The following is a 12,552-nucleotide window of genomic DNA, read 5'->3' as shown; positions in this document are numbered from 1 at the left end:
CCTGCTGCTAAGAATTACCAGGTAAAGATTTTAAAAAAAGAGTTAAATTAAGATGAAGAATTGTAAAATGTTTCCAGTTGGAAGAGTGTTGATTACTAGTGCGCCGGTCCTGCAGGATTACCTGCGATTTATCCTCATATTTTGGGATGCCTCGCCCTCCACGTCACGTTCTTGTCTCCGGGGGCCGACGAAAGCAGCTTGCATGCACCTCTGCCAAAAGAGTTTATTAGAGCAAATGGTATTGTAAGCCCTATGGAAGGCATACCTTATGTGAAGATTTAAAAGATATTAAGAAGATTGTGAGGCCCAGAACCCAGGTGTGTCGGGTAATAGTCATTGTCTTGTACATGTGTGCGAGGATGAGACGGGGCAAGGTGCCAGCGAGAGAGGGTAGAGAACACCCCAGGCGCCTCTGTAATTTACACCCAACTGAAGAGATTCCTAGACGCTGCCGAGTCTTTACTAGCTCTGCTTCATATTACCAGGATAATAGAGTAATATGGGCGAGATAAACGCACGTGGGTTCAGCACCTCATCTAGTTGAGCAATGCGTTTAGACTACAATAGCAATTGAGAGTCCCTGATTGGACTAGCAGCCCTGTGAGAACTGTGTATGTATATCTAATATATTATAATATAATAAAATCTTACATTGTCCTGTTATTTGTCTTTAAATTAGTAAAGTTGTTGCCCAGGATTTGGCACAAAAAAAATAAAAACACATGCAAATGTGAAGACTTGGCCAATATTTCAAACGCTGTCCCTTTGTACATGCTTAATGTGTATTTGTGATGCTATGCCGGTAATTCACCTCAGGACTCACGGGGGCGATAGAGTTCACCAGCCATTACGCTGCCATCTTTGCTTCATGGTTGCTCAGTTCTGGAAACATACTTTCAAGATAATCACCTGAGCAATAAGTGCCATGCAGTCAACCTGTATTAGGTCAATTAAAAAAGGTCAAAAAGTTCACTGGTAAAACATACAGTACACTATAATAAAATGAAATTTTACTGTATGCACGCATGCAAAATATCGTAGTCCACACACTACTTTTGAATGAGCATCAAAGGCAAAAACTTACCCACATAATGGTGTAGTAATGACAATTACCAGCAGGGACAAATGTTCATATAAACCACCAATCAAACCTTCACCTGCTGGTTATTAAAGGCTGCGTCTCAATTCGCTTACTTATACTACGCCCTAAAAGTATGTACTTTTTTTGAAGAAAAAGTAGATACTTTTGAGTGTGTAGCAAAAGAGTACCCAAGCTTTGGGACATACTATCACGTCATACAATTGAGTCTTTAACGGTTGCTCTCTGTCGCATCATGTCACAGTAAACTGGCCTGTCAATCATCTTTTCAAAGATAAAATCCTCCACAATTAATTTCCTACCATATCAGAGAGAAATGCAGAATTGATCTTTAGTGCGGAGACTCTCCTCATATTAATGCATAATGATGCATTTAAAAGTTAATTGCCAAACAGATCTTTATAAAAGTCCAAATTGTTTTTGCAGATGAAATATAACACGGATAACATTAAATAAATATTTTTATATCAGGTAAGACTTTGATTAGTCTCTCAAACCCCTTTATCTATACGTCTTACCGTCGTTCGCGCATATCCGTCATGTTTTGTAGTTTTTTAACACTTTTTACTCATGTTTATAGTTCCTCCTCCAAAGTGCAATGGGTTGTGGGTAATATTAGCTGTTATTGTGAGCATGGATACACACTTCCACCGGAAAAATCCACCGGAAACAGTAGACCATCCAGGACTTTTGACATACTCTTTTCAACATACTAAGCTTTGGGACACACTTATTTTAATCTCAAATATATTTAGGATGGATAGTATGGACATTGGGATGCAGGGCAAGAGTATTATTTTACATGAAAGTGAAAACCGGAGAATGCAACACGTACCGGTGTCTGAACTGCAAAAAGTGTGCGTTTCAGGCCTTAGACATAATGAGAAGAGCCTGCAATTATACAACCTGCAAATGCATCTTCACTCCCGCAAAAGAACAGACGCAACTTTTGATGGTTAACAACAACAACCTTGGAGTGAATATATCGTTGGCATTCAGCATGGATCAATGACGGGGGGCTTTTTGTGTCTAAAATACTGAGCATCTGAGTACTGTACCCCCATCAACATCTTATCCTCATTATGCTAAAACATTATTCCATGTGCAACACCTGCGGAATAAATTTACCATTCAGATTTGCTAGGGATGATCAAACAAGTCTGAAACACTGTCATTATTTCTACCTCCAACACGCCGGTGAAAATGACTAGTTTTCCTAGGTTTGCGGGAATTATCAATTCAACTGGAAGTAAACTTCATTTTATCGGTTTAATTTACTTCATTTTCGATAGATGAACAAAAAAAAAAAGCACACCTGAACAAGTCCACATTCGACGTTCCCTGATTGAGGTGCTCAAATGAGTTTTAAAACAAAGCAAGACACATTTAATGCGGCCCGGGGAACACAATACTTCACTAATGTGTCATTGTTTCGCTCCTTTTAACAGAACTCGAAGATCGCCGGGAGAGCTCAGCAAAACGAGGAGGGCAGGAGAGTCTGCCGCATTCATCCATCTGGAAGACGGCAGCAAACAACATTTATCCAGCTCGGCACCGGCACACTAACCTCGCAACTCAAAAGCTAGATAAAAAGAAATGAGAGCTAATGAATTAAACCTCCCCAGATATAATTCTGTATTGGCTGTAATCAGGCGCTGAATACACATGCCCAGCATCAGCTGAAATCCTGTTGGTGGTCAATATTCTTGAAGCTCTGCCAGCGTGGGAATATTCCTGCTTCGTTCTTCTCTGCTTTAATGTTATCAGGTAACACACACTGGCATTAAATCCACAACATAATAAAAGCCCTTTCTGGAAGCCTTCAGAGCAGACAATGCGGCTCTCGCCGAAAGCCCTTTAAATGTTCCTGTTTAATGTCATTACGGAAGCACGAAGCACGCAGGCTTGTCGAAGCTCAGCTTGAAAAGGGAAACCCTACACAAGACCTCAAGGTACATTTGCTCAGACGAAAGACAAAACGAAAGGAAGAAAGCAAACAGAACAAACAAACGAGTCGGTTTATTACGTTGGGGAGATGAATGGCAAGGCAACAACTCTAGCCATCTCCGCTGACAGCTTTTAAACCCAGAGATTTGTGCACATTAGTCACACATTTTAGGAAGAAGGTGCTTTATGAAGTGCATTGATTGGGATTACAGTTCTATCTTTTCCTGTCGTTCTTTCATTCTAAGACCTGTCGCTGATTTCAAGGTTGCCAAGCGCTTCCTCAAAATAAAAAAAACGGGGAGCTTTTGTCCTTCGTTTTCTCAAATGCAAATGCCTTTTGCATTAAGAGGTGTAATCTACGATTAATATATTTTTTAATGATTCTAATATAGACGAAGTTCTGCTGTTTATTAGCTTAATACAGTCATTTGCAAGCCTGAAATGGTAAACGAACCCCACATGACCAGGATTACGTGCTGATGTGTCTGTACGACGAAGATTTAAATAAATTTTGTTCATTGTGTAGAAAAACAAAAAAAATATTCCCGACAGAAGCGTTAATGAAGCAAATGTGCATTTAAAAATAGATGACAAAACCTATAAGGCTTTGGTGTTGTCTAAAGGACATTTAACTAGTAACTAACTTTTACTTTACTTTATTGTCAGACGAGTCTGAAATTTTTCTTGCATAACAGTGTCTATGTTTACAACATCTAACATACATTCTACATCGACATACACTTAAACATCACATATTATATTTTGTTTCTAATGTCTACGATCTCATTATTAACGAATCTGGGACGAATTTCTTTAGCGCTTCTTAGCAAACCAAAGTCCACAAAGCAGTGATGCAGGCTGAATTATTCATATTAGCGGTCAATCTGACAAAAATAACAGAAATTCAGCTCGCTTTTTATTTTCCCATAATCTCTTGAGCCTTATTTTGTAAGGACGGAGGCTGACTTCTGTGGATGTGGGAAATCAATAGTGCTGCCGTAGGGAAGGCTCTCATTTATGTAAGAAATGCCAAGAGGCTAATATTAGAATCATAAACAAAAGCTTTGTCTTTTATTCCCTATGAACCATTCAACATAGCAGCGGATTAAAGTGTGGATGAAATACTATATAGACAAGATTCCCTCAGGACTGGTTCCTCCTCTTCGGTATTCTCTCGGAGGGGAGAGAAAGAGAGCCCACTGCACCTTTAGTGCTGAAAGAGAGGAGGAGGAGGACGACGACAAGGAGGAGGAATTAATTTCTGCCCTCTGGGAATAACACACACGGGATCTCAAGAGTTTGAATGAATCTACAAATCTAGCTCTGAAAAGATTAAATAAATAAGCAGGGGGAGGAAGGCGAAGCTGATCAATGTGCATTCGGCAGCGGCGGTCCCTTCTGTTCTGGTCACAGAGGACATGACGCATCCACCTTAAACACTGATAAGCTGGAAAAATCAAAGCTTTTTATTCAGTTCATAGCTGAGATTCCAAGTGGCAAAACCCCACACAAAGTTTATGGAAAAAATGTGGGGGCGACTCTTAATAAGTCATTTTTTTATATCGTTCAGCAGTCGTGACGGGAAGTTTGTGATTATCTACAGACAACCTGCTGGGTTTTGGCAAAACACCCAATAAAGCTCCCGGACAATAAAACACAATTAACTGCTCGCTACCACAGTAAATAAGCACCTCGGATCAAAAACAATATACCTGGAAATAAAAGGCATGAGGAAGTTCAGCAAAATAGGTGATTGCGAACCCAAAGACTCCAATAATCCACTCTCATTCGCTGGCGTACCGAGGGAAGCCGGTGGGGTGTGGGACTGTGGGAAGGGATCAGAGAAAATGAGCGACTGTATTGACACACGAATTTCCGCACAAAGTCGTGTGCAACTGCTCAGTTCATGTGTCAACAGCGTTCATTCCACTTAGTCCCTGCACTCACAACGCTTATCTCGCTTATGATCTCATTTCATCAGTCTGGCCATGTTCCCCAAGAGTCAAGCTGTCACCCAGTGCATCCAATTTAATGATGCGGGAATGAAACGGATATAATTTCGTCTTGGTCTCAAGATTGGCCTATGGTAAGTCACCTACAAATACATTTACGCTACAAATGGTCATTTAGGTACGCTTTCAGAAGCTGACTACATACAAAAAATGGCACTATTACTTTTTTTACACCATTTAGGTTCCCTGCGATTACCTTGAAGTCTTCGACACCTTTCCCAAGATGCGCCCCAGTCCCAATCACAAACGGCGAAGCAATATAGATTTGATCATAGATGTTAAATCTATGCATATATCGAATTGAAATTAGATTCAAATCGAGAATTGATTTTGAATCGAAATCGTGACCCAAAATATTCCCAGCCCTATAAATAAAATGCACTATTACTTCCACAAAGGGACACAATTTTGTTCCCAATCGGCCTTCGATTACCTTGAAGTTTTGACCTGCTTGAAAAGTCTTCGACCTTCAACACCTTTCCCAAGATGCGCCCCAGTCACAAACGGCGGTTTACACACACAGCATTATCTTGTCCTCTTCTAGCCCAAGCTACTCCCACCAGGGCATTGTGGGAAGAGTACAACTGTTGCGAGTGGGTGGCACATCTGTTCCCAGAGACAGCCCATGCCCTCGGGGGTCAACCTGAAACATAGCTATCATTTCACATCCTCCTCTAATAACCGCTCTGATATTCCTGTCGAGTTGAAGACAAAGGGTTCGCATAGGGTTGCCTATTGTCTGATCAGAGGCACATCCTTTTTAAAAGTGGGTGTATTAAGAGTCATGTTTGTCATGCACTGCTCTATCATTCCATCTGGTGCATGTTTCTCAAGTAACACGCATTTAAAATATGGAATATGTTAAGTGCAACTATCATCGGGTTGGAAGCACCATATGCGTGATATAGTGTGCTTAACATGTTTCCAAACTATTTACACACAACAACCGAATGCAAACGGCTGCATCCACAAAGGCCAGTGGGCGGTGAGCGGGAACAAAGGAGAAACTTTCTTAGAAACTTACAAGCTGTGAATTTGGCCAGTACAGACCAGCACACGCGCTAACGATAATGCAAATTCTGTTTCGCAAGTGCCCTAAATAGACTCACTTCTGCCTCTGCCGCTGCCAAAGAAGTTCTTACCGCGGCGCGGGTTCGCAGATGAGCTGGACCGAAGCTGCTGAGGTAGGTTTGATCAGGAGCTGGAGGTGCGGATACACGTGTGGGTGTTTGTGTGTCCGTGAGTTTAGGTGCTGAGGGGGAGCCGGTGGGCTTGGGTAGAAGAGGGCGAGTAGAGAGCGTGGAGGATGAAAGATGGAGTCTAATCCTCCACATGTGGCTGCTTTTTCTATTTTCTATTTTTTTTTTTTTTTAAGGAAAGCCAACTGGAGCCATTCTATGGACTGTAGGCCAAGGGCTCCAGGAAAGCATTGCCCCGAGCCAAAGCACACAGTGTGAAATGAGAAGCTAAAGCTTGAATGTGCTTTTGTTTATCAGAAAAATGCACTCTAAGTGGGATTGGCAGTATAAGGCCCAAACTCCATAAGTCATATAGACTGGCATGGGCCGGAACTGGGAATGTTGCAGAAGGGAGGTTTCAGGCAGGAATAAGGCTTGCCGAGCCTCTGGCAGGCCCTCAGCCCGACTTGCTCGCTCCCTAATCTTCACTCCAGCACAAAGGAGGATCAGCGAGGTCAATCTAAAGTAAGGAAATGTGGTCACAAGTTGAATTGGGAGAAAAATGTACGACTACGTCACACATAGTTCCGTCGAAGAATGCTGAATTGCGAAAGGCCCCTACAAAGCCTACAGAACTGGGCCAAGGATTGATCAATCTCAAACAATAGCTGCGTTCCTGCACTCACACAGGGATGGGATTCAGACGGGGTGTTCACATTCACATCAAGCGGCTTCTGTTGCACGAACAGAAGCACAAAGTCAGAGGAAAGTTAGCGGCTTACAAATTGGCCACTCGGCACAGAGTGTTGTGCATTATTTTCAACAAAATGATTTGGGTATGTCAAATTTAAATACTTTAAGAATTGCAGATGGGGTGCCAGGGAAGCTAAAAGAAATGATGCACGCCTCTGCATTTTAAGCAGTGCAGCATCTGAAAACCAGACACATTAATGCATCGGTTTTGTACAGGGTATTTTTCTTTTTTTTTCAGTAGAATGCACATAAGGTGATGTAAAATACTTTCTGCATCCACAACTTACAAGTAAGAAATACAATAGGTTGATTTCTCTGAAATGCATAGACCCGTGGCTCTATTTAAGACAGCCTGAGTTTTGAGTATCTCGTGTTTTTGTTCAACCAATGGCGGTCAGTAAATCAGCTGTACTTATATAAAACTCTTATAAAGTCAAAAATATTATTCAAAAGATCTTGACGATAGCAGCAAATGACAGATAGGTGAGCCAACTCTTCTAGAAAGGGCACTTGAGAAGGTAAGCGTCGACCAATACGAAGGAAACGCTGAACTGACTGGAGTGTCTACAAACAGATTGTTGATTTGTCATTCATCGGCCCTCTGAAAGATCTGGCTCTTTTTAAATAAGTCTGTGCAAACAGAGCAGACGCACACTTTCTCAATGCATGCCTCTCAATGCACCGTTCCATGAAGAGTAGCGGGGCACACCAACAGATGTATGTCTAGACATCGATCTGCACCGCATCAGGGAGGAAGCAGAAAAAGTGTTGTTAAACGCTGATCTCTGGTGCCAGCTGCTCGTTTAAATTGCCTTGTTTTACAAACAAACTGACTCTTAGAACTTTCTCACAGTTAAACATGAGGGAAGGACGCCGCGACTGACACGTACAAAGAGACTTGAAATTGGAAGGCAGTGGAATGTGATGCGTTTCTTACAACAAAGCCGAACAGAAAGAAACGCTTAGATGCAATATTCCCCCAGTTCGTAGGCAAGAAAGCATGAAACGAAGAAAAGGTCACTGTTGTTCAATGCTGTATTATGGAAAGTGCATGTGCTACAAAACTCACATTTAAGAATGATCTAATTGGAAGTAAAAAAATAAAAAAAAAGTTCTACAAAAGGCTATGAAAAGAAACAAGGTGCTTTAAAAACATTAGGTTTTATTGGCTAATTAACAGAAATGTAATGAGCCAATTACGGTGAACTGATGAGAGAAGTTTGATGAAAGGGGAAAAAGTGCTGAGAAGAATGGAAAAATACTTCAGGATACATGATGAAAGACAAATGAGTGTTTCAGTGATTAAAAGCAAAGCAAGGTAAAATGAAATGACAATAACTGGATATAATCAGCCAAATCTAGTCTGTTTTAATAATATGAAGTGGCAATTTTTTTTAATGATCTAATACCAAATTAGCAAAATAAAAAGTAGTAATGTGTCATTATATTCTAATTGATCTTCTAATATGAATTTCAGAAGTTTTACGGTTTGTTGGACACCAGTGATAATGATTTATACGTGATCGTGACGATCAATACATGCAAATAAACTTTAAAACAAAGAATCTTAAACTTCCAGGCTAGTTTTAAAAAGAAAAGTCATGCATTCAAAAAGCTAAAAAAAAAGCCTTACAATAAAAAGAAAAAGAAAACTTTTTTAACATTTTTAAAAGGAGTAATTGTTCTGATTAACACCTAGGGTTAACAACAAATATCACAAACTTTTTGGTATATTTAGAAAACAAAATAATATAACTTGCTAATTAGTCTTTCAGTCAATAAAATACTTCAGGTTCAGGTTCATTCAGGTTAAATAAGAACATAAATATTTCGTTTAAAAATAAATCAGCCTGAAAAAAACAACTTTTGCAACTATGATTCCATTTCTCTTTTTAAAACACACAACTTGAAACTATATACAGTTTTTCCTATTGCATTTATAGACATTCTGACCGAATGCATTTTGGTCTTTACCATAATCTTTCCAGTATTTTATCATAATTACTTGACAAGGGCTATACATATACAATACAATACAATACAATTCTCACTATTAACTAGTTACTTATTAGCATGCATATTACTAGGATATTGGCTGTTTATTATACTTATAATATCATATTCTGCATCCATTAATCCTACCAGATACCTAAACATAACCACCTAGCGATAGAGGTGAACTTAATAGAGAGAACTGGACCCTAAACTAAAATGTGACTGAATGTTTGTAACCAAACAGTTGATGGACCCCATTGACTTCCATAGTAGAAAAAAAAATATCTTCCATTCTGTTCAGCGGAAGAAAAAAAATTATACAGGTTTGGAACAACTTGAGGGTGAAATTATAGATTTTTTGGGTGAACGATCCCTTTAATACAATTGAATTCAAACAATTATACTTGAAATACTTGCATGCAATAAACGCTCCAATAAATCAATCCTCAAAGTCGCTCAGCTTTTGGTTTTGCTGCTCCAAATGATTGAATCTCTGCATTTAAAAACTACTAAGGGAGAGTTATCACAGCTTGTAAATGTTTTAGATAAATATATCTGTGAGTGTGTTGTAATATGGAGATTTTAACTCTCCTGCCAGGCTGTCGTTCAAAATAAGAACCTGTTTTAAAAATCAAGGTTATTTTATGTTTTTAAATAAAGGTTAATAATGATGAACACACATCATGAAAGTTTTACTCCTAATAAAGAATGATATCTAGCTGATGAAATGCATTTGGAAAAATATTTAGAGCAAATAAAACTTAATTTATTTTAAAATAAATATAAATAACAATAAAAAAAACATCCTTTGTGTTAAGCAAAAGAAAGAAATTTATACAGGTTTGGAACAACTTGAGGATGAGTAAATGATATCAATTTTGGGTGGCCATCCCTTTAATTCAATCAAACAATTGTGTGTTCATTGATTTATTGGAGCATTAATCGCATGCAACTTTTACTCCCAACAAAGAGTGATATCTATCTGACGAAAATATTTAGAGCTTCATGCATGTACTTGAAGGAGCACTCGATGCATACGGTTTAAACGAGTGGCACACACACGTGAGACGTCACACACACACACAGAGTGTCCTGCTGGCCAGTCGTGCACTGGGACGCCTCCAGCTCTCCCAGCATCTCTTCCCAGCAGGAGGGCTGGCCGTGCGGAGCGCGGGTGTCCCGGGGCAAGACTCTGTGTCAGCAGATAGTGTGAGGGGTGGGGGGGCGCAGGCCGCGGGGAAGATTCACGAGTGCCGGCCTTCGCCAAGACCCACACTCTCTTGGCATTTTGGCAGGGTGGAGCGCACAATAAAATGATCCAATTTAAGCTGGTTTAGAAGCGCCTGAGAATATTCAAATATTTATTTTTTCCCAGAGTTTTCTGCTCTGACGATCATTCCTACAAGCCTCGGAGACTCCGTCTGTGTGTGTGTGTGTGTGTGTGTGTGCGTGTGTGTAGCCAGTTGGCGGAGATGTTCTGTCCCTTTGGTCTTGTTTCGGCCTCTCCGTTCGACTTCTCTGACCCGGTTACCTTCGCTGCTGTTGTTGTTGTTATCTCACCCCTGATATTCAACACAACGCCTGAAGACAACTTAAAATAAATGTTTTGGGACTGCTGGGAGAACAGAAGAAGAAATTGCCTGTGTTATCCACTTTACGAGCACATAAATAAACAGAGGTGCAGTGTAAGTCTAAGCAGGTTTACAATGATTTCAGAAATGGCTCACTGAAAGTTTGGGATCAGTGAGATTTTTTCATGTCTTTAAAACAAATCTCTTATGCTCACAACGTCATTTATTTGATCAACAATGAATATAGTAAAAACAGTAACTGTGAAATATTTTGTGCTGTCGATTAAATGTGATTATTCACAAAAGTTTGTATTTATATATACACGTGTGTATGTAAGTATATATATATATATATATATATATATATATATCACACACACCCGTGTATATATATATATATATATATATATATATATATATATATATATATATATATATACACACATACAGACACACATCTAACACAATAGTTTGTATTTATATATACACGTGTATATATATAATAAACAAAAAATATAAACAAACTTTTGTGTTAGATGCGATTAATCGATTTGACAGCCCTAATTTCAAATTGCAATATTTATAGGGCTGTCAAATCAATTAATAACATCTAATACAAAAGTTTTTTGTATTTTTTGTAATTATTCAAATATATTTTAAAATACATTTTATTTCAGTCCTGAATTTTCAGCATCATTACTCCAGTCTTCAGTGTCACATGATCCTTCAGAAATCACTATAATATGATGATTTGCTGCTCAAGAAACATTTATGATTATCAATTTTTAAAACAGTTGTGCTGTTGAAATATAATTTTTTGTAACATGTAATGTTGTTGTTACATTCTAAATTCTAAACAGTTATGCGAGGCTGTTTTTGCACCGATGTCAACCTTATGAATAAGTTCATAAAAGGCATTTATTTGATTAACAATATAGTAAAAACAGTAAAAGTGTGAAATATTTAGTGCCGTCAAATCGCTTATTTGCGATTATTCATATCTCACATAAAAGTTTGTTTATATAATGTGTGTGTGTGTGTATATATATATATATAGATAGATAGATAGTTTATATTATATATACATACTTCATATATAAAAACATTTTAAATGAATATGCATGTGTATATGTATATATGCACTAAATAATTATACACAGTACACACACACATACACAAACAAATACAAACTTAAACAAAAAATAAACTTTTATGTTAGATGCGATTAATCTTGATTAATTGATTTGACAGCCCTAGAAATATTACAGTTAAAATAATAATATGAATATGTATTAAAATACATTTTATTTCAGTCCTGAATTTTCAGCATCATTACTCCAGTCTTCAGTGTCACATGATCTTTCAGAAATCATTCTAATATGATGATTTGATGCTCAAGAAACATTTATGATTATTATCAATGTTGAAAACATTTTCTGTAACATGTAATGTCTTAGTAACATTATAAATTCTAAACAGTCATGTGAGGCTGATTTTGCACCGTTCACCATAAGTTCACCATCAAGTAGCACCTTAAAAATAATAATAGTAATAATAATAATTCAGTGGATAACCCAAAATAGGCATTCAATTATTTTGTTTTTAGGAAAATTGAGTCAAATTTCCAGCAACAGTAATGTGATGCATATCGTTACCATGGTATCATATTCTTCATATTGTGATATATGATTTGTCATCCCGCCCAGCTCTACTGTATTCATAAATGAAAGCGCAAGTGAACCACAGAACGAAAGCCTCTCATTTCTTGTGTTTTGTCGATTATCCCCCTTCCACAATATTCCACTGATTTAATCCTCTCCATAAATGACTAATGCCCAGTGTGCTGTACACTTTGACATTATTGATGTTGATGATGATGAGGATCAGTGTAATAATTGCCTTTAATGTGGTTATTGCTATTACTGTTATTATTACTGCTAATGAAGGAAATGCTGGCCCACATCGCCTCAGCAGAAATTTCACCATGGAAATAAATG

The 12,552-nt window shown here is 38.3% G+C and overlaps 1 long non-coding RNA gene across 1 annotated transcript in view; it reads right to left on the bottom strand.

The window, feature by feature from the left end:
* Positions 1 to 12,552, bottom strand: part of LOC143738043 (uncharacterized) — a 57,254-nt gene that overhangs the window by 16,336 nt on the left and 28,366 nt on the right. Inside the window, exons 2-3 of the long non-coding RNA XR_013203821.1 lie at positions 812 to 936; positions 122 to 210 (exon numbers count right to left, since the gene is read on the bottom strand). This is a non-coding gene — a long non-coding RNA (uncharacterized LOC143738043). The remainder of the gene's footprint in view (positions 1 to 121; positions 211 to 811; positions 937 to 12,552) is intronic.

This window comes from Siphateles boraxobius, unplaced genomic scaffold (genome assembly GCF_051911475.1).
Source record: "Siphateles boraxobius isolate OS27281-9 unplaced genomic scaffold, OSU_SipBor_1 137, whole genome shotgun sequence".
Classification (NCBI taxonomy): Eukaryota; Metazoa; Chordata; class Actinopteri; order Cypriniformes; family Leuciscidae; genus Siphateles; species Siphateles boraxobius.
This window is presented reverse-complemented; position numbering and strand designations above follow the sequence as displayed.